The 23,233-nt window shown below is 42.7% G+C and overlaps 1 protein-coding gene across 12 annotated transcripts in view; it reads left to right on the top strand.

Moving 5' to 3' along the window:
• Nucleotides 1-14,884: 14,884 nt before the first annotated feature.
• Nucleotides 14,885-23,233, top strand: part of by (focal adhesion protein tensin) — a 1,595,780-nt gene continuing 1,587,431 nt past the window's right edge. For all 12 annotated transcript variants that reach the window (XM_071662733.1, XM_071662731.1, XM_071662715.1 and 9 more), the window contains exon 1: nt 14,885-15,018. The gene's annotated coding sequence lies outside the window, so the exon portion shown is untranslated. The remainder of the gene's footprint in view (nt 15,019-23,233) is intronic.

The raw sequence follows: 23,233 nt of genomic DNA, 5'->3' as shown, positions 1-23,233 counted from the left end.
TCTCCTTCTCACATCACCACTACTTTGTTATCACCTCCCCATTTACGCTCTTCACTGAAGTTCCATTTGCTTCCTTGTCTTACGCACTTTATTTACCTCCTTCCAAAACATCTTTTTATTCTCCCTAAAATTTACTGATAGTCTCTCACCCCAACTCTCATTTGCCCTCTTTTTTCACCTCTTGCACCTTTCTCTTGACCTCCTGTCTCTTTCTTTTATACATCTCCCACTCAATTGTATTTTTTCCCTGCAAAAATCGTCCAAATGCCTCTCTTTTCTCTTTCACTAATAATCTTACTTCTTCATCCCACCACTCACTACCCTTTCTAAACAGCCACATCCCTCTCTTCGCATGCCACAAGCATCTTTTGCGCAATCCATCACTGATTCCCTAAATACATCCCATTCCTCCCCCACTCCCCTTACTTCCATTGTTCTCACCTTTTCCATTCTGTACTCAGTCTCTCTTGGTACTTCCTCACACAAGTCTCCTTCCCAAGCTCACTTACTCTCACCACCCTTAAGGTATGAGGTGGTTTGATCGAGTAAGTAATGTAAGGGTAAGAGAGATGTGTGGAAATAAAAAGAGCGTGATTGAGAGAGCAAAAGAGGGTGTTTTGAAATGGTTTGGGCACATGGAGAGAATGAGTGAGGAAAGATTGACCAAGAGGATATATGTGTCGGAGGTGGAGGGAACGAGGAGAAGAGGGTGTCCAAATTGGAGGTGGAAAGATGTAGTGAAAAAGATTTTGTGTGATCGGGCCTGAACATGCAGGAGGGTGAAAGGAGGGCAAGGAATAGAGTGAATTGGATCGATGTGGTATACCGGGGTTGACGTGCTGTCAGTGGATTGAATCAGGGCATGTGAAGCGTCTGGGGTAAACCATGGAAAGCTGTGTAGGTATGTATATTTGCGTGTGTGGACGTGTATGTATATACATTGTGTATGGGGTGGTTGGGCCATTTCTTTCGTCTGTTTCCTTGCGCTAACCTCGCAACGCGGGAGACAGCGACAAAGCAAAATAAAATAAAAATAATATATATATATATATATATATTATATATATATATATAGATATATATATATATATTATATATATATATATATGTGTGTGTGTGTGTATATATATATATATAAATATATATATATATTATAAATATATATATATATAGTATATATATATATATATATATATATATATATATATTTATTATATTATATATATATATATATATATACACTAATCTTGTGCATATGAACGCGAACTTATATATATATATATAATTTATTTCTTCGTTTATAAATACCTCAGGACCAGTTTCTGTGGAAGGGGCCTGGTGTTACCCAAGACCTCTTTGTAGAGGGTGTTGTAGTCCGAGGCTGTGCTACTTCCAGTGGCAGGGACATGGGATGCGAAGCTTTTGAACGAGATTATACTCCCAGTGGTACAGCCTCACCAAACTTTTATATTCACTTACGGTGCAACCTCGAGCAGGCTGAGTCCTGTGACACCTATATGTGTGTCTGTGTACATATACACATACATTGCCGTTTGCATGTTTAGTATATGGAAGCTCGTTTCTATTTCTTTAGCAGTGACGATGAACATAGTGCACAATTTGAACTAGTTGTGCATATGAAATTATAAGTATTTGAACTTAAAACTCTCCATAACCTTCATAGTTAAGTACATGTCACACACCTTAAGAATAACACAAACGAAAACAACATCAACATTTTTAAGAACGTTGTTCTGTTGACAGCAATATTGGTAGGTTTTCCCGGTGGCCAACTCATCTGTTGTACGTCCCGGGGGCACCAACCAGCTCCCATACCTCGCTTGTGTGGCAACCCATCCATACCTGTGGGCATCTCAGGCTCCCATCTTCCTCCTGATGTTGTGTATATATCTTTATAGGGAAATATCCTGGTTATCCAAGTTGCCGTACCTGGTCAACCATTCTCTCGATCATATATGAGATCTTAAAATTCTCACTCATAGCATTTACTTGCTTCTGGTTTATTATACCCCTATTCCTCCACTGTGCTTCAGTAAAGGTTATACACTTCCTGACATGTTGTCTGACGTTTTAAGTCTGTGATTTGTTGTCCACCTTATCTTGTCTCCTGACGCAGGCACACTTCACCTGATATTGTCCAAACAATTTATAAAGTTGTAACGTTGTGTTAATCTTGGTTTCTCACAGACGGGTAGGTTTAATGCTCTTCATTTAACGTTGTCATTTATATCTTTTAAATTCACTGCTCTCGCACTTGATTATTTTTTTATATATCTCTTATGGTGTCTTATTCTTCATCAACTCTTGAGAAACGAAGGTTATGACAATATTAAAACGTTCCGGTTTATGAACTGCTTAGAAATATTAGTAAAAGCTCAACAACATGAGTAGTGATATAGAGATCATTTGCTTCCACAAATGTTGCCTCTTTCAAGATGAGGACTTGATTAAACAAACCTGAGCCATGCATATATCTTCGAAATGCGCTCTCCATGTGGGCGTAACTGCTTCCCATAAACATAGGTAAACGCGTTTGTCCAGGGGGCGATATAGTTCGAGAGCTGGTGATTTACATATATTTCTCTTGGTTGATGTGTAAGTTAGGCCTATATTTTTCTTTGTCCCAGACTATACTGCATTGATTCTCGTGAATTAACTCAAGAAACAATCTTTTGACGAGCGAGCCTTACATTATACCGTGGTTGTAAGTTTCTGTTCATCCCTGACCTGGAGACGCTTCATCACTTGCACTAGGACCTTCCAAGATAAGTTAAGTGCTGCTAACTTCACCACGTGGCTTGCTAATGAATTTAGTTACCCTCGTAATTCTGGTCGCAGTCTTGACGTCATATGCAGGCAAGTTTATAAAAGACGTCAGACTTTGAGAGGGAGAGAGAGAAAAAAAAAAAGGACAAATTAGAAATAAGAGTGGCCCTGGCACGTACCCTTGCGGACTCCACACGTTCGTCTTGCGCGATTAGTGTTACCTCTCTCTCACGCATCTAGAAAACTTCATTACATCTCAGGGATTTCCCTGCTAATCTACGATATCCGAGTTTCATATGTATTAACTTTTGATGTAAACTGGTATGAAAACCTTTCAAGTCCAACGTACATTCTACACTTAGCCTTCTCATGTCTTCAGAGAAATTCAGTGTAGATTTTTAAGACGGTGTTTGGTGAAACGTGTGTGTGTGTGTGTGTGTGTGTGTGTGTGTGTATATATATATATATATATATATATATATATATATATATATATATATATATATATATATATATATATATATATATATATGTGTGTGTGTGTGTGTGTGTGTGTGTTTCTATATATGTGCGCAAGTGAGTTTTAACACTGCACAATACTCCCTGACTTGTCCATGTTTGGTTGTGTACCAACCCAGAACTTGAACTGCGCCCGTCACGTTGACCACATAATTAGTAAAGCAACTGGAGCAAATATTAACAATGCACGTGTTTGCAAGACAACCCTCGGTTATGTTATGTAAATAGTATAGCCAGACACAGCTGGCATATCCTCTGGCACCCAGAACTTACAATTAATTAAGATGAAATAAGGGGGTAGGAGTATGTGGAGTTATTCTGGGAGATGATGACGCTGGGTCCCAGATTGTTCTTGCCAGCGACGTAAAGACCTGCGTCCAGATTTCGATCAAGCAGCTCTCCACCACCACGACGTAGCACTCCCCCCCACACAGTGCATCTGTTACCACTGAAATGCAGCAGACAGCGGCAACGTAGGTCAGTTACCCTATAGGTAACATACTTCTTAAGATAAGATGTCTTTATTGTCATATTGCATACACGACACATAAAGAAATTCTTTATGGCAAGAAGTTTAGTAACTCACTCATATTTCATTCTTGGATTTTTTATTGTGATCTTTGTAATTCTCTTAGCAATATGGCCATGTATTTCGTCATATTATTTAAGTAATTGTACACATCACATGGAGGAAGTTCTCCACTCGGTAGGCCCCCATCTCTTGAAGGTCAGCAACTGCTTGGAGGGCACTGGTTCTTACCACTATGCTACAACCACTTTCTTATTTTTAGCTTGTGCCGAAATATCTCAGGTACGGAAGCGTATGTGTGTGTGTTTCTTGTGCTTATCTGTTTATATGCGTATGAAGAGGGCGTTTTAAACCATTCTTGTCGGTCATACTTTTTTTTTTTCGTTCTCTTGTCTTGCGTTCCTATCCTTGTTCTGCTCTGTTGATGAAGTAATTATTTACATTCGTTGTCTTACTCTTTTCTTACTTTGTGTTTTGTGTCTTACAACTGGTCGTTTCTTCTTTAATCCAAAGTACTTGGTATCCACATAGTGGGATCAGTTAAGGGACTTGGAAGTTGTAATGCTATATCATCCGCTGCTCTCGTAACTTAAGCAGGGATGTGGATTCTGAAGCCTCACCGTGCTAATGTAATTCCCAGTCGTAATGGCCAGTTTTTATATGCTTACCACTAGACTTTCACTGCGTTACCCCTCAGAGGGGTGGGACCAAACTGATGATGATGATGATGTTTCCAGTTTGGGTTTAATAGATATTTAATAGATATTTCCCATAATTCGTGTATTTAAGGTCACTGTGGACAGTGATCAGTATATATACTGTCCTTCCGTCACAACTTTTTCTGGTTATGACAGACGGGATGTCATGGCAGCTCGTCAGTTCGTCTCCCACGTGGATTCCTGTAAAATGCTCCTGGGCGAGGTGATGGTCACAACCTGGCCATATATGACTAGATCGGTCACCACCCCACACCATCAACATTCCAGCCTCTCCTGTCACCCAGCGCCCTCGCACTTCACATCCATACACATGAAAGAGAGACTAGCATTACTTACATTCCTCTCATATCAATAGAGGGTACCAACTGGCGTACACACTCGCGAGATCACACACCAGGCCATCCATACACTCTTACTTCCACCACACACTAGGTCTCCCCGTACCAGCCTTTCATCAGTAGTTTGTGTAAACACCGTCCATTTCACACGCGTAACTGCGATGCATCATCATTACCTACTCCAAATAGAACGAGTCAGCTTGCCTCGCCATAAGGTATTGTTCACCAGTCATTATCCAGGTTGCCTTCGTCGTCTCGTATAATGACGTTAGCCGACCTCGCACTCCAACCACACGAGACCCTCTCTGTCCACAGCAGACGGCAGACGTGTCAGCCTTGTTGACACGACCTTGTGGCAGAATGTGCGTCCTTCTTCTCCAGCTGCTGCTGCTGCTGCTGCTTCCTTGGTTAACTTAGTGCGTAGTCACTTGCATCATGCTGCATGTCCTGGTGCTTGGTACATAGTGTGTGACATGCTGTATGTCCTGGTCGTGGCCTCGGCTACATGGTATACAATGTGCGTCATGCAGCATTTCGTGGGCTGGGCTGCATGATGCGTAATGTGGCCTGGGTGTATAGGTACCTGACATGCATGTTGCTGCATACCTAAACACTGTTGCCCCTGCTTACTGGTGCGTAGTAACTAAAGTATAGTTAGCCCTCTGCTCACACCTTGTGAATAACAAGTACAAGGCAGCATTTGTTGGTTCAGCAGCAGCGTAAGGCAGTTTCTTGCGCAACATGTGCGACGCTGCGTGTTCTCATGCGTCACGCGTTTGGCTTGATTTGTGCGCCGTTTACTTGTTGTGTAGGGAGGTAGGCAAGGCGCCTTGCCCTCTGTCGAGTGTGAAGGGCGGTGCAGGACCCATTGGTGCCGTGGGTTGTTTGTTCTTATTATCCTAGCCGGAACAGATGTTCTAACTTCCCTGTATGTTTGCTGATCAGACATAGTCACAAAAGTACATATATACTGACAGATGCGTATGTGGATCTCCGTGGCGTAGCGGTTAGCATTCCTGGCCCTAATGCATTCACGGGCCGCCCAGGATCGAGCGCATAGTTCGAATCTTGGTTTTGCGGGAGTCGGTCCACAACAGACTCAGATGTACATCCACACAAGGGGGTTGGTTGATAATATGTGTACCTGGCTCACACTGGGTTATATATATATATATATATATATATATATATATATATATATATATATATATATATATATATATATATATATATATATATATATGTATAAGCAAAAATAGGTATGTTTGAAGGAGTAGTGGTTCCAACATTGTTGTATGGTTGCGAGGCGTGGGCTATGGATAGAGTTGTGCGCAGGAGGGTGGATGTGCTGGAAATGAGATGTTTGAGGACAATGTGTGGTGTGAGGTGGTTTGATCGAGTAAGTAATGTAAGGGTAAGAGAGGTGTGTGGAAATAAAAAGAGCGTGGTTGAAAGAGCAGAAGAGGGTGCTTTGAAATGGTTTGGGCACATGGAGAGAATGAGTGAGGAAAGATTGACCAAGAGGATATATGTGTCGGAGGTGGAGGGGACGAGGAGAAGTGGGATACCAAATTGGAGGTGGAAAGATGGAGTGAAAAAGATTTTGAGTGATCGGGGCCTCAACATGCAGGAGGGTGAAAGGCGGGCAAGGAATAGAGTGAAGTGGATTGATGTGGTATACCGGGGTCGACGTGCTGTCAATGGATTGAATCAGGGCTTGTGAAGCGTCTGGGGTAAACCATGGAAAGTTGTGTGGGGCCTGGATGTGGAAAGGGAGCTGTGGTTTCGGTGCATTATACATGACAGCTAGAGACTTGAGTGTTAACGAATGTGGCCTGAGTGTGAACGAATGTGGCCTTTCTTGTCTTTTCTTAGCGCTACCTCGTGCGCATGCGGGGGGAGGGGGTTGTCATTTCATGTGTGGAGGGGTGGCGACGGGAATGAATAAAGGCAGCAAATTTGAATTATGTATATGTGTATATATATGTATTATGCCTATGTATGTGTATATATGTGTATGTTGAAATGTATAGGTATGTATATGTGCGTGTGTGGTCATGTATGTATATACATGTGTATGTGGGTGGGTTGGGCCATTCTTTCGTGTTTCCTTGCGCTACCTCGCTGACGCGGGAGACAGCGACAAAGTATAATAAATGTAAATGATTATATATGTTATTTCATTTTATTATAATCGCTGATTCCCGCGTCAACGAGGTAGCGCCAGGAAATAGACGAAGAATGGCCCACACACACACACACACACACACACACACACACACACACACACATCAACATATACATACATATAAATACACATACGCAGACATTACATATGTACACATGTTCATATTCATACTTGCTTGCCTTCATCCATTCCTGTCGCTACCCCGCCCCCACAGGAAAACAGCATTGCTATCCCCTGCTTCAGCGAGGTAGCGCCAGGAATACAGACAAAAAAAAAGCCACATTCGTTCACAGTTAGTCTCTAGTTGTGATGTGTAATGCACCGAAACCACAGCTCCCTATCCACATCTTGGCCCCACAGACCTTTCCATGGTTCACCCCAGACGCTTCACATAACCTGGTTCAATCTATTAACAGCACGTCGACCCCAATATACCACATCGTTCCAATTCACTCTATTCCTTGCATGCATCTCACTCTATGTTCAGGCCCCGATCGCTGAAAATCTTTTTCACTTCATCCTTCCACCTTCAATTTGTTATCCCACTTCTTGTTCCTTCCAGCCCTGACACATATATCCTCTTTGTCAATTTTTCCTCACTCATTCTCTCCATGTGTCCAAACCATTTTAACGCACCCTCTTCTCTCTCGATCATACTATTTTTATTTCCATACATCTCTTACCCTTACATTACTTACTCGATCAAACCACCTTACATATTGTCCTCAAACATCTCATTTCCAACACATCCACCCTCCGTACAACCATATCTATAGCCCATGCCTCGCAACCATATAACTTTGTTGGAACCACTATTCCTTCAAACATACCCATTTTTGCTCTCCGAGATAACGTTCTCTCCTTCCACACATTCTTCATCGCTCCCAGAACCTTCGCCCCCTCCCCCACCCTGTGACTCCCGCTTCCATTGTTTCATTCGCTGCTAAGCCCAATCCTAGGTATCTGACACACTTTACTTCCTCCAGTTTTTCTCCATATGATTTGATGATATTAACTTAACCACTTTGGAAAGAGGTCCCTTTACGCCATAAAAATCCGCTTCACTGTCGTGTGCCAAGCATCCAACATGACCGTAACATCGTACATGAGCCATTCATGCATTTTCTAACGCTTCCTTCACACACCACTTCTCTCCCACGGACGCTTTCCACGCTCCTCATAGGTCCAGTATATGAGTAGTACTTCATAGATGATGAGCTTCTCTAGTATGATTGTTTACTACATTACAGAAGTTGAACATCTCTACTGGTCGTTCGTGTGTATTACCTGTGAGAACATATGAAAACTAAGCTTCTCGACCATACATTTAGGGTAGAACAAGTCACACCTTTTAACTTCTTTCGCACACTTTCTTCTTGCCGGTCACCGTAGCTCTCGATTTACCTCCTCCTGTTCTTATGCAGTCTGCTTCAGTGTAGACAGCCAATTTGGTTTGTCCCAGTGCCTGCCCCTGGATCTTGTGCGCTCGGTATCTCATGGCTAAGCTGATTGGATATGGATCAGGCTAATAACGGACGCTGCACATAAAGTTCCAGACCTAATTATGCTCTCGAGGTGGAGGGTCTGAGGTGACAGTCACAGGATCTATGAAAGACTGTTCGTTATCTGAGGAAGATGGATCGATGGTTGTTGACTAAACACATTCCACAAATACTCTGTCGACTTTTCAGCATCTGAATGAATTTTGAAGGTCAGGATGAAAGGTCGGACTCACCAGATCATGTGTCCTGATATGCCAGACCCGTATTCCACACGCTGGTCTACACCCGAATGATATATTCAAACGTCAGGGATCGAAGATGAAGGTGACAAGGTTATGTGCACTAATACGCTACTTAATGCTTGTATACACAGTATCTCATAACTGGGCGAAGTGGCACTGACCGTACTTATTCTACAGATGCTGTGAGCAGATTGTACGGATTTCTAGTTCAAGAGTTAAGGAGGTTTACGAGTAAATGCTGGTAAATGGTTGTGCGCACAGCATTGATAGATTTGTTAGATGGACATGAACTACGCTTTACCAAAGATGCCACTACACAGGTCTGCATCTGATTTGGTTTATTGCGTGATAACTAGACGAAAGCAGAGGCTGTTCGACTTTATATAGAGGTACATGATGTAAAACCGACGGTGAGAATTAGAGGCAAGGAAGCCATTTTTTGAACAGTGCTGTCCATGCACACAGGAGAAGTATGACAGACTTCGGTTTAGGAGCGCTTAACTCCTGAGTAACGAAGGACAGAGTAGGTCTGGGAAGGGAGGAAGGTATATCTAAGCGGACTTTTGCCCTTGAGCTGATGGAGAGAGGTGTAAGAGACATTAGTGCTGCGTTTTTGGATAAAGAATAATATATGATCAGTAATAAAAAGTATTTGAGGAATATCTACCTGTGAATGGCATACCTGGAATAATGTTACTAAGACACACAGTTTAGATAGTCGTGCATGTATAAGGGTAAACAGTGGCATGATCGAGTAGCTTGATATAGCCATGGGAGAGGATCAGGGTTGTATAACGTTACGTCTTGTTTAGTTCATGTTTTTATGGATGAGGCTGTACGTGAGATGAAGGGATACCATCTTTTGATGAGGAAACAGAATATTCAACAGTCAAGCGCTGTCAGACATAACGTGATTAGTTTTATCTCAAATTGGGAGTGACATGCTGTTTATGGACTGAACCAGGACATATGAAGCTGCCAAGGTAAACCACGGAGCGGTCTTTGGTACTTGGCTGAGAATGGTAGACCCTGGGTTTGGCTTATTATACTTGACTACCAGAGGGTTGAAGTGTTGCAAATGAGGCCATTGTTCGTTTGTTCCTGGCGCTACCTTGCAAAGGCGGCTTGGTATGGAAATAAAGATGTGAATTGGCATGGCAAATGTGAACAAGGGCACTATGTAGTTATTATTTCATGATCGATTTACTGTGTTAGTGTAACTTGAAGTTTCCCTTCCAACTTAGTTTTGTGCGAACACACATGATTCAGATGTTACCTCCCTCTCCGGGATAAAGGGAATCATCATCAGACCAGCCAACGTCTCTTATATCTCTCTCCAACATGCTGTGAGCACCGTAACATCTCTTAGCTTCGACCCCGGGGACTAAGTGATCAGTTGGTGGGGAAACTACATGACAATAGTATGGGAACAGGTATTAGTACAAGGAATGGTATCCCGTGAAAAGGTTGGCGAACTTGAAGCTCGGGAGATGGGGGAGGTGGGCGGGGGTATTCAGTGAATTCGAAATGTTACGGTCGACGTACATACTGCCTTGGCTGGGTATGTTACGGTCGACGTACATACTGCCTTGGCTGGGTATGTTCGGAACGCAGGTGCTGCGTTCGTGCAGACGAAAGGGTTAATTAAAGATGATCACTGCCATGTTACCAATTAACTGACATACCGTTTCTGTCGACCCATATGCGAATTATGTTTTCACTGATAATCACATTTTCTGTTGTAACGTTTAGTTAGAGGAAATATTGCTATGATGGAACAATGGTGTGGGCATCAAATACATTTACGGGACCGAAATAAGTCCGAAACGGCAACAGAAATTGGCTTTAGACTTGGTAGAAATGTTGGATTTGACCGAAGAACGTAATCTAAACTCTGTTCTGTACAGTACGCACAAAAAATTTTCTTTTTAGTCTACATATGCTGGAACAAGTGTTTATGTGGAGGACAAAACTAGGGAGAGCCTTGAAGGAGGTAGGGAGTGCCGAGGGTGCGGACCTGGGGAAGGGGAGGGTGGTGCAAGGGATGGGGTTCGGGGTAAGGGATGGCCTGGCATGGGGTAGGGGACTTGGAAGGGGAAGGCCGTAGTGGGGGTGGGAGGCTTGAAGGGGAGGCGGTGCAGAATGGGCTTTGAGGAAGAGTCATGGGTGGGGAGGGTAGAGCTGTATAAGGGGAAGAGGTCGGAGGAATGGAGGGTCTTGTAGGGGGTGAGGGCCTGAGGACTGTAGGGACATGCAGGGGGTTGGGGTCGGGGAAGGGTAGGGGAGTGTTAAGGCTTGGGGAGGGGGGGAAGGGGAGGGCTATGCAGTGGGTGGAGATGGGAGGAAGGGAGTGCAATGCAAAGGGTAGGGATCGGGGAAGGGAGGGTCGTCCCGAGGATGGTGGTCGTGGAAGTGGAAGACAGTGCTGGGAGTGGGGGTCAGAGAGGAGTGGGGAAGGCCGTGCGGAAGGTTTGGGTCATATAGCGTAAGTAGTGTTGATGTGGACTGTGGTCAGTAAAGCGCCCCAGAATTATTCAGGTGTCGAAGCCTAGAATGATTGAAACTCAGAAGCTATGTTCGAGGCCGGCTAAAGAAGATGGTAGTATAAGAAACGGAGCAGAGATTGCCAACGATGAAGTCGGAAAAACTCCCTCGAAATCGATGTGATTCGCGTCAGGAGGTGAGAGAAGGATGATGTGGTTTCGTTGGACAGTTGAGCCATGAAGGAAAAGAATGAAAGCTTCCTCAGCTGAAGTACACCAGAGCTGTCGTGCTAACATAGTTGGATAGGATGGTAGGTAGTGTTGTTGTGGTCATGTGAGAATGGTTCTTCCTGAGAGGGTTACGCAATTCGTACTGTAATGCAGTCATGCATTAGAGAAGAAGATTACGTATGTAAAACACTCATGCCCCCTGCATATGGTTGTGTACCCTCCTATTTATTTCACGGTCTCGACAACATGCCTTGTCTTCGTACACCCCCAGGTTTCGATACATCATTGCTTTTCTTCTCCGCCTCATAATGTGTCACTCTCCTCCGTCCCTGTTCCTCTCTCTCCTTCCCTCTAATCTAACCGTACCGGTAAGTAACCACCTTGCTCGTGCCATCATCTCTAATTATCACTCTTAAGATTATTATCTCTACCAGGTACGTCCACTGTGTCTCGGTCTCCCCCACTTGTAATGTACGCCTTCGTGTTTCCTCGAACTTCCCTTTAGCGCCTACTTATCTTCTTCCGTAATAGTGTGTTATTTTCCTTTATATTTTCGTTCGTTCTTTTTTTTCGAGATCCTTGTTCATATGCTTGATTTTTTTAACGTGTCTTTATCATTGTTTATTGACACACATACTGACACAGACAACATACATAAATGAAAGAGTTTTTATGATGATAAAGAATGTTCAAGAAATAGAGCCCTACGGATATAAAACTCTCCCTCCGTGCAATTCAAATTTGATACACATAGGTAAACACACACACACACGCCCCCCCAAAAAAAAACGCTCACAGGTCTGTAAAGAATGTATGGATTTCCCTTTCTTTGTAATAAAGTTTGGTGTGATATTGTATTAGGTTTAACTCGTGTAGTGATTGTCCAGGAAGTGTGGTGATATAAAATTCGACTGACTACATTCTAAAGTGGTATTGTCATGCCTCCACCCATCACATGTTGAGAGCATATAGTTTTGCCCTAGTCCGTGCCCTCCTCGTGTGCTGACCAATGCACATCCTGAACTTCAGTTACTGTCATGTTGGGTTATGGTGAAGCATGGCGAGATAGTGCGTCAGTCCAGTACGTCATCGGAGTTTAGCACGTTCGTACGTGCGATTTTGATCTCTGCTGCAGAATAAAGTATAGCGAGTTTTGCGGTTGAACTCCTACTCATCATGTGGGCGGTGGCTCGAAAGAGAGGATACAGAATGAACAAAAGCGTCAGAAACTGGACCACAATCGTATTATACATTTTACTATGGATCGAGTTACAGAAATTCTTGTCGCCCCAACGTAGCCCTGGTCTCCAAGTGTTCATTGTAGTGTTTGGGGCCAGGAATTGTTGTGATCACTAGAAAGACACGTACTAAAATGTTATTTATATACTGTAGTCACATTTTACCTGAGTATTTCTATATATTTCTGCATAATTTAATACATTGCTTTTTCGAGTTGTAAGAAAAATGAAATGTGTCCTCGTACGTCGTTATAGCTTTGAATGTCAAGTGCAGTTCATTGTTGCGTAAGAAAATAAAGTCAGGCTTAAGTTTACAAAAAAGAAATGTATCGTTCTATGGGAAGAAATATTACTTTCATGGTATCCCGTTACTTAAAAAAAATAATTTGCATTATTAACCATTTTCCCCAGTCCCACGTGGATGTTAAACCCATTCACGCTTGAGGAGCATTTAAGATAAAATAGTTTATTAACTTTCCTAGTGATATTGTTCAGATTTAGTCATATCTCTATTTGTCGCCTTGTTCATCTTAGGGTCATAGGCTTTTCTTTTTTTTCTGCTGAGAAGTGTAATATTTGAAGACACTACGAGTGGGATGATAAATTGTGAAATACATCACTCGCCACTTCGTTTTCCTTTATGTCATGGCTCCGGCAGACGTAGGCTCTCGCCCAACCCAAGCACTGATTGAAATATTATATTAGAGAGATTGAAGAGTGAGAAGACGCTAGATGGTATACGAGTTCTAGAGGAACATATTATTATGGGCTATTAAATAAGGATAGATAGTAGCTATAAGGAAAGAGTTCCAAGAATTAGTGGGGCAGGAGAGAAAAGTTATCTCTTTTCTCAAGGCTCAACCTACCATCAGACGGCACGGACAGTGCCGTACAGTTTTTGGCGAACATTGCATATCTTTGTCTACCTATGATGGCCATAGTGCTGCTGCTCAGGCTTTCATAGTGTTCAGTCTCTCGCAGTACTAGGTTTCGTGGCTTCTCTTTCATGAAGATGGTATTAGTGTGTGCATGATTTAACATTGATGAAGTTCTTGACGTAGGTAAGTTTCTTTTGTGTTTTCTGTCTTTTTCATACGAACGTCTTTGATTTGATTTTCAGCAGATATTCATTGATTTAACTTTATCTAAATGAAGCTTCTTTTTATTTTTCATGCTGGTTTTGAAGATATCTGCAGTTTGACCGACCACACCCTCCCGTTGGTGAAAAAAGGGATTTACTTGTGATTTGTGTAGATGTATCATAGGCTACTGTGGTATAATGCTGAAGTTAGTCCTCAACGGGGAGAGTGCAAATTTGTGCCAGTTCGGCTCCAAGGGCATCATTTGCGCATGTGTGAAGTCGGTGGAATGGCGTGTATTTTTTTTTTTTTTGTTTGTTTTTCACTTAAGGTCCGGCCTTGATGTGGACTTCTGTCCGTGACTGGAGCCTTCAACAAAAAAAAGAAAAATGAAAGTTTGCGTAGATTTATTGTTCATTAATTTAGATTTTGTTTCCTGTTTAAACTGTTGAAACATTGATATTACTGTTGTGAGGAGAGCTCGGTGTCGTATTAGTACGTAACAAGGGCGAGTCTTTACAGAACAGAGGCACCTTACACAATGTGACGACTTGTTTGTAGAGTCAGCAGTAGAGGAGTTCTCCATCCCTGAATGTACAAGCTGCTTATTAGATGTCACAATATCGATTTTGTGCGTTGAAATCCACTACAGAATGTCAATACTGAAGAGTAAAACTTAACGCAATTAAACCTCCTTATCAAACTGTAACTTATGCAGTATTTGTTAGCTAGCCTGTGGGGAAAGAAGAGTGAAGGCGGGTCGGTGTAATTTTTTTTCCAGTGACTATGGAAACGTATTTCACTGATAGTACTCAACAGTGTAGTAATAGTTAAGTTGAAGTTGAGTATTGGATATGCCGCAGCGAAGGATATTGCTTGCGATCATGGGCTTGGGTAAAAGATAACTCGAGACCTGGCTTAGGAATTGGTTGGTGGTAGTGTTAGCTAAGTGTGTAAGTAATGGTGTTTAGGTAAGTAATGGTGATGAAGGGTGGAGGCGGCGGTGGTGGTGGTGGTAGTAGGGTGGTGTGTGGCTGCAGGAGTAGGAGCAGAGAGGCCGCACTCGCACTGGCTGGTGTAGGGTTCAGTGTGCTGTGGGTTGTCTGAGTGGGCGGACGTGCTCACCCGCTCCGTCACGCCGCTTCACTGGCCATCATACGCCCGTACAACGCTGGGTTTTTTTTTTTTTATATATTGAATATTTGGATGACATGGTGGTTTGATGAGGATATTTATCATCTTAATGATCCACTGCTTTGATGGAGACATTAACTCTCGTGACCATGACATAGTGTGCTATGAAGACTGGTAATTTATGGTGTGAACATTACTTTTCCTTTCATGTATTGACACAACATGAAGGTGAGTTTCAGAACGAAGATGACTGTAGTAGATTACATGTATTACAGTTTTGACCCGTAACTCAAAACTAGCAATATTCGCCATTTAACTACTGAAAACACAGGGACTGAGGAGGGCGTATTATGGATACGCCTTGGATCATACACGGAAGACAAGTGACGCGCGTACAATTCTATGATTGCTCAGCCCACAGCCACCTCAGGACCTGCTCACCCCGGATAATGTAGGCGACTCCATGTACAAAGGACACTCCAGGTTTGATCCAGTCATATAGGTCGGATTAATGTAGGTTTGATGACGTGATTTGTACAGTGGATGACGGCGTGTGCGCTCCTTAGAGGCTGGCTACCGAGCCCAGGCATCTATAATTCAGATGAGATCATTGGCAGATGTTTTGTGGGATGTTCATGGTTTTAGTAGTAGTTTATATATATATATATATATATATATATATATATATATATATATATATATATATATATATATATATATAATGTAAAGTGTTTCCATGAACTACTTTGATTAAGAATGAAATATAAGAAGATCCTTGTATTGATTATGACTACTGATTATATGACGTTCACTGATTTTGCGGAAACTATATTGAATGAAACTGGAACTTTGTTACCCATAGGTGTCCCTAATGATAGAGCTGACTGCACTCTTAACGAAGGCAATCATCACGTGATGAATGCTGTTTACAGATACAGTTCTCCGTTTGTCTGGTTTTCTTCTTTCTCCTACATAACCATAGCTTTTATGAAACAGAATGTAGACCCGGTGACTTGGGTTAGTGCAGTAATAGTGGTTCCAGTTATAGTGCCTTCAAGATGTTGAGAGCTGAATAAGATGCGAGACAACTGTAGAAATCAACTTAGATCATAGGCTGCAGGTGCCCTTAGAAAGGTCTTGGGTAACAGCAAGCATTTCATAGCAAATGGTTGTAGTGTTATATATATATATATATATATATATATATATATATATATATATATATATATATATATATATATATATATATTGCTGATGTTACCCAGAATCATTAGCCCAACGCACCATAATCTGAAACACCTCAGGTTAAGGGGAGACTGGTCGTAGGTTGAGGATGATGATGCATTGTGTTGATGAAATGTTTAACTCATAGTATGGTATACCCTGAAATAAACCGTGGGAATAGTGAATTCGTGAGCGGAGTTCTCTGTCTGTCTGTCTGTCTGTCTCTTACTTGATAGTGTTGCACAATATGGTATATGGTTTTCTTATCAGGAAGAAATGTAGGAATTGCCATATCACCAACTGGTTTATCGTTACGAACATGTTGGTGCTCGATGTCACGAATACTTAAGGGCTGGATGGTTAAGCATACAACTTTTGATCATGCTTCATACCCTCATGTCTCTGTAATGTCGTTTATTCATCTGTGTTTTAGACCATATGTGCACACATTACTTTTGATTTAGCATTATTTTTTTCTTTTAGTTTTATATTGTATGTTTATTCATTTCAGTCGTTAAGCCTCACAATTGGTTTCTCTTGATTTATATCAAATGATATATTGAATTTGAAGTGGTTCCCATTATCTTGTGCCAGAGGAAACACGAGAAAATCACCATTATAGGGGAATCATGGGTAGAGTTACCTCAGGTTTCGTGAGCCGTAGAGTAGCCAACTCTGTGTAGAACATCAGGAACTGTTGTTATCGACAGTTAGCTATGACAGCAGTTCCCACACTACTTCAGGTACTCTTTAAACACTGAACGGATTGTGCTTCTCGTTATGCCATCACGTTTCCCTTTGCATTAACGACTGGTTTCTCCGCCATTTGATATAGTGTTATTTTGAAGGAATTGTGAATGCGTAAGTAGAAAAAATGTAAAGTTCACAAGCACTGGTAATAGAGTCCCTTTTGCACATCCGTGTAGACTCTCGCATATTTTTGTATTTATCAAGATTTATGAACTTTCACCCACTGAAACGAAGGCTTAAATGCAAGGAAAAAAAAGTTTAAGTGGAGCGTACCAAGTACGTTCCTACCAAGCTTGGAGATCATCTAAGAGAAAAGGAATGGCGGGCACTTGTAATTGTTGGTAAAAGTAAGAGAAAAAGGGTTTCCTGTCTGTGAGGTTGACGAGACATGTCAGTAGACTATGGTGTGGGTGTCTGCTGTTATAAGAGAGTATATGGGCGGGTCAGGAAAGTCTTTTAAGATTAATGTGCTGAAGAGGAGGGGGAAGTGTTAGTGTAAAATGGACGGAGTACAAGTTGGGAGGCGGTGAGAAATAAGGGAGAGAGACGGAGAGAGAGAGAGAGAGAGAGAGAGAGAGAGAGAGAGAGAGAGAGAGAGAGAGAGAGAGAGAGTAAGGGAAGGGAGGGAGGGATGTGGTAGGTAGTGGCGGTGGTGTTTGACAACCAAGGCCTCTCGCCGGCTATTATTGTAGGTAACGTTGCTGCTGCTGGTGGTGGCTAGCTGCTCCGACTTAAGCTGGCCATCTGTGTACGCTCCTGTGGTCATTCATCTCGTGTGTGGAGGGCAGTGGTGTTCTGTCATCATATATGGTTGGGGATGGAGTCTTCCTTCCTTCCTTCCTTCCTTCCTCCCACGTACCTCAGGCATTGTTCGTTGACCTGTTCTATATAAACTTGATTTACTTTACGTGAAGAATGTCCTAAGTCACTGCCAGTACTGGGAGGAGTGGGGTGGGGTGGGGGGGTCAGGCACGCGGGTAGTAAATCCCCCCCTCCTCCAACCATTTGCCCATCCTCCCCCACCCTCCTCTTCCTACCTCCATGGTCAAGGCCCGCTGGTGAGGGCGTTTCTACCCTCCAGAGCACCTGTTCCCTGATGGTTTTATTTCTTACCATCAACTGCTGGTCTTTATCATGTGCATGTTGACGTTTATGGAAGATGTTGTGTCAAGCCGCCGGTGATTGTTACGGTACAGGTGTTTGGTAACTGTCTAATGACTGATCTCGGATACCAGAGCTAGACATGTCCTCGCTTGAGTTAGCCCAGTGTAACGTGGGTCATACCGTCTTGCTGAGGTGGATGAGCGACACAGAGACGGTTATGGGTATTTCGTCATTACTCGGAGAACCATTAAGAAATTTTGTCTTTCGTCCATTCCACCGTCTGGTGAGTAGATGCCTGATTTTCATTCTTGTCTCGAATATGGCGATTTTGTCGTGAACTCCTGGCCATCGCGAGAGGTGGCGCAGTGAATACGTTATTTATTGAAGGTTCGGGTACAAGGCCTCAGGGATTGGACTATGAAAGTTTTAGATGTGTATTATTTACTGTTGGCAAAATTATGATACTTGCCAGCTTAAGTGCCAGATATGCAGTTGCCCATGACATATCCAAAGCTTTTAACAGGGTGTGGCATCGGTGCCTCATTCCTAAGCTCCCCTCTTTTGGCTTCCCTCCCTCGCTTTGCTTCCTCATATCTAGCTTCCATTTGGGCTGATCTGTCTCCATGGCTGTCGGTGGATCAGCCTCCGCTCCTTTCTCCACCAACAGCGGTGTCCCCTCAAGGTTCTGACCAGTCTCTTACACCGTTTCTCCTTTTTGTGAACGATTTTCTTTTACACATAATCATATGCACTCATATGTTGACGACTCAGCACTGCATTCCTCCACATCCTTTAATTCTGCTCCTCTCTCGATCGGCATCTCTGCTCGTTACAACTTCCTACTAAATAAGACTTAGACCGGATATTTCAGTAGGGTAGTTGATATCTGTTCAGCTTAATGGCCCCAAGACCTAGTTTTTACTGATCTCTATCGAAAATTTCTCATCTTTCCTGCCTCCATTGACGGTTATATAATTCTACAACTTGACTCGATGAACATACTTGGTATTGCTGTAACATCCACTCTATCCCACAGTACGGAAATAGCTCAGTCTGCCTCTCGTAAAGATACCGGAAGTCCAGTTTAGATGTCGAAATTTCTTTTCGTCCGACCGGTTGTCCCGTTCATACAAAGAATTGAACCGACCTTATAAGGAGTACTGCTGTCACATCTAGGGTGGTCCTAGCTCTGCATCCGCACTTGACGAAGTCGAAAGCGGTCTGACTTATAAACTGTCCGAGGCCGACTTCCAAACTTGATCCGCTTGCCCTACGCCGCAATGTTGATTCATTTTCCGCCTTTCATTGGAATTACTTTGGGTTTTGCTCCCGAGAACTGGCTGCCTGTGTCCTCCCAGCACCACCTAGACCACGTAATACTCGGCAAGCTGCTGCGTCGTATGATTGCTGTGTGGCCGTTTGCTACTCTAGCTAGGGTGGGTCGTCCTGATAAGTGCTTCATTCCCTACACTTCGAAGCTTTGGGTCTTTACCTTCTCGTGTCTTTCCCAATAATAGTGACCTGGCCCATTGGCAAAGACACGTTTTTCACTTCCTCCACAATTCGTAGATACTTTCCTTTGTCTCTTCTTTTTCCCCTTCATTAACCTATCTGTAATTCAATTAAGGCCCAGCCTTGATGTGGACTTTTGTCCATGATTGGAACGTCTGACGTAAAGAAATAGAGAGAGAGAGAGAGAGAGAGAGAGAGAGAGAGAGAGAGAGAGAGAGAGAGAGAGAGAGAGAGAGAGAGAGAATTAGTATTCCGTGTGGGCTGTTCAACAGTATGCACGAAATAGTGATATTGGTGAGGGAAGCTTCTGCTGTTACCAAGGAGAGGAGCAGTGTTCTCTCCTGTTGGTGTGTATATATTGGTCAATATAGGGATATGGTTAGTTCTAATTTGTCTAGTGTGATCTGTGAGCCTTCCTGTTTTACTGGTGATCAAAGACTCGTTGACTTATTTAGGTTTTATTTTTACAGTCGTAATTTTCCATTATGATAATATCACTTGCGGTTTTGTCGTATCTTGAAGTTGAACTACGTATTGGTTTCTGTTAATGTTTGACTGTCCACCGTTGCTGTTGTCTAGACTCGGGGAACGTAGTACCTGGGCTATCTTAAGACGCTCTACCCCTTGGCCACGACGGTATGGTTTGAGGGCCAGCTTTTTGATTTGACGCCCAAGGATCGGGTCAAAGGCTAGGCCATTCTTCTCCAAGGTCATGCCGTCTTTCCCTTCGTCATACCGTCGTGCGACGCCTCTGGAGGGCGGCTGATTTATCCTGTATTTTCCACCCAGCTGAGCTTATTCGTCAGTGACCCAAGTCCTCTGCAATCATCGTTGACCCTCGCACTGCATACTTCCATTATTGTTATAAATATAATCTTACATATCACAGGAGTCGTACAGGAATAACTTCACACTGCTACAAGTTTCATGTGACTGTACATGTGTATTTTACTGAATTGATTTATTTGGTGAAGTTTAGGTTGCAGTGCATGAAGAAATTACTTATGCTTGAAGATATTGTATGGATAGCGTGCACAAGCGCTGTCGCTGCTTAGATTCTCAAGTGTTAGGGACAGCAGGTGGGTCGCTGCTCCACCACACAGAAGCACATAGTATCACCAAGGTAACACCGTATCTGAATTACGTAGCAACACCAGGATAACACTGTATCTGAACTACGTAGCAACACCAAGATAACACTGTACCAGAAGCACATAGCAGTACCAGGATAACACTGTATGGGAATTACATAACAACACCAAGATAACACTGGTTAAGAAGCACACAGCAACACCAGAATACCACTGTGCCTGTTACACTTAGCAACACCAGAATAACATCTTCCCAGAAGCTTATAGCAGTGTGGGGGTAACGTTGTGCCAGAAGCACGTAGCACAAGGATAACACTGTACCAAAAACACATGGCAGAGGGGAACACATCTCTAGAAGGACATGATATTAGGGAAACACTACCAGAAACATTTAACACTAGGATGACTGTACCAGAAGCATGTAACACTAGGATAATAGTGTACCAGAAGCATGATGATAATACCTGCGTATCTTGATGATGCATTGCTTAATGTTGTGCTGGACGTTGCTGGGAGAGTGGGGTTCTGTGTTGTAGTAATGTGCCGGGTCTTACAAGGTACACTGTATTCTGGTGACGTACTGTGGTGAGTGAAGGCAGACTAGAGTACTGCGGTGTTGTGGTGGGTGTTACTGGGGAGCCTGGAGTGTTGCAGTGTCGTGGTGGGTGTTACTGGGGAGCCTGGAGTATTGCAGTGTCGTGGTGGGTGTTTTAGGGGAGACTAGATTACTGTTGTGTTGTCGTGGGTGTTGTAGTCGAGGCTGGTGTATTGTAGTGTTATAGTTGATGGTACAGAGAAGAATGGTTTAGTGATGTTTCGTGTATTTCGGTTTTCTGTTGGGTGTAACTATGGAGACTGGTGTACCATAGTTTTGCGTTGAGTATTACGGGAGACTGATGTAGTGTTGTGATGGATGAAGAGGATTATGGTGTGTGGCAGTTGGCTATATGCATATCACAAGTGGAGTAAGGGGTATGTAGTCGTACCATACACGACTGCCTCATTGTGAGGCAATGTGTGAACCAAGGCTTTCTGGGGGAACAGGGGCCCACACGCCACTTGTCGTCGTCTTCTTCTTCTTCTTCTTCAGGCAGCTGGGAACATGTAGTGGGTGGTGATTTTCGAGATGTTCGAGGGTTTCGCATAGTACTTACGTCTCATACAGTATTGAAAGACATCCTCGTGGAATGTGAGGGTAGAACGAGAGTGTCTGTCTGGTTACATAATGGGGATATGTCGTGCAGGCAAGGCAGGTAGGATGCTTAGGGTAATAACACTTCCTTTATAGTCATATTTAACTGTTATACGTCATTAGATCATGATTGTCAGGTGATAAAGGAGAGCTTACCAGGGTGTCGGCGCCTGTGGCACAGAATTCCTCTTCTATTCGCCAACTAGTATTTATTTTATTTATTTTTATTCTTAACATGTGACGATACTAATTTGCGGCGGGTATGTAATCAAGGGGCATGTATACACAAGCTTAAACTGTTATCGTAATGCACAAATGATATATTCGTAAACGAAAAAACATACACATATAAGTGGATAAATATATAGACATGGGGGAAAGAGAGGAATGACAATGTATTAAGTAAATTTTTTAATTGTATTCCAGGAAATAGAAATAGTTGATGGTAAGGATGGTGTGAGTGGTGTCCGGCATAAGAGATGGCTGCTGCTTTAACTGATGCTCACATTAACTGGATCAGGGAGTGAGTAAGACACTATATTCGTATAGGATGACAAAGAACGTTCCCTGGTGTTGTATGGCGAGCTATGACGGGTTTCCTGGGTGGCAGGACGAAAATGTCGCTTGTCGGTTTATGGCGCCGCTGGCTTCCGTCGTTCGTTTGCGACTGACTTGGCGCCTGTTTCTGATACTTCCGTTATCAAGAGTCAGAAAAAATATAGTACTTGATGTATTTATATTTTGAACTCCTCCCGCCCCCTTTTTTTTGTCTGTACATGAATTTATGATGTCTTTAGATGCATTTATATTCTTCGGTGTTTTCGGGTCCACCATCATGTTAACGAGATATGTTTTCTGATTTTTGATCCTTAAGTTTGAATGTATAGATTTTGAGGCAGTATGTGTTGTCTCATCGAATACTTTGTAATAAGTCTGTCCATCGTTTATCAATTCGCTTTTCATTTCATTGATTTAAATTGCAAAATTTAGTATTGTGTAGCGTTCCTTTTGAAAAGTGTCATCTTTCATGTTACATATTATGAACACAATTGAAATTCCCGAATGGACCATCATGACCAGTCTTTGCATTAATATTTCTGGTACACCGTCATTATCCGTGAAGTTTGGTCATGTGTGGCAAGTGATGATACAACCTAACCTAACCATCATCGTGGTAAGATATGATGAGATATAGAGGGAAGTGTCAGAGGATGTAAGAGGATGCGTGTGTGTTTGTGTGTGTGTGCAGTAACAGTATGTTTGTCTTCCTGGCAGTTATAGTTTACATTTTATTCATTGCCGTAAGTGTCGCCTCATTGTAAATGAATAACTTTTCTGCCACGTTGGGCATTACGTGTGGCTGTATTCATT

The sequence above is a fragment of the Panulirus ornatus genome, chromosome 6 (assembly GCF_036320965.1).
Source record: "Panulirus ornatus isolate Po-2019 chromosome 6, ASM3632096v1, whole genome shotgun sequence".
NCBI lineage: Eukaryota > Metazoa > Arthropoda > Malacostraca > Decapoda > Palinuridae > Panulirus > Panulirus ornatus.
This window is presented reverse-complemented; position numbering and strand designations above follow the sequence as displayed.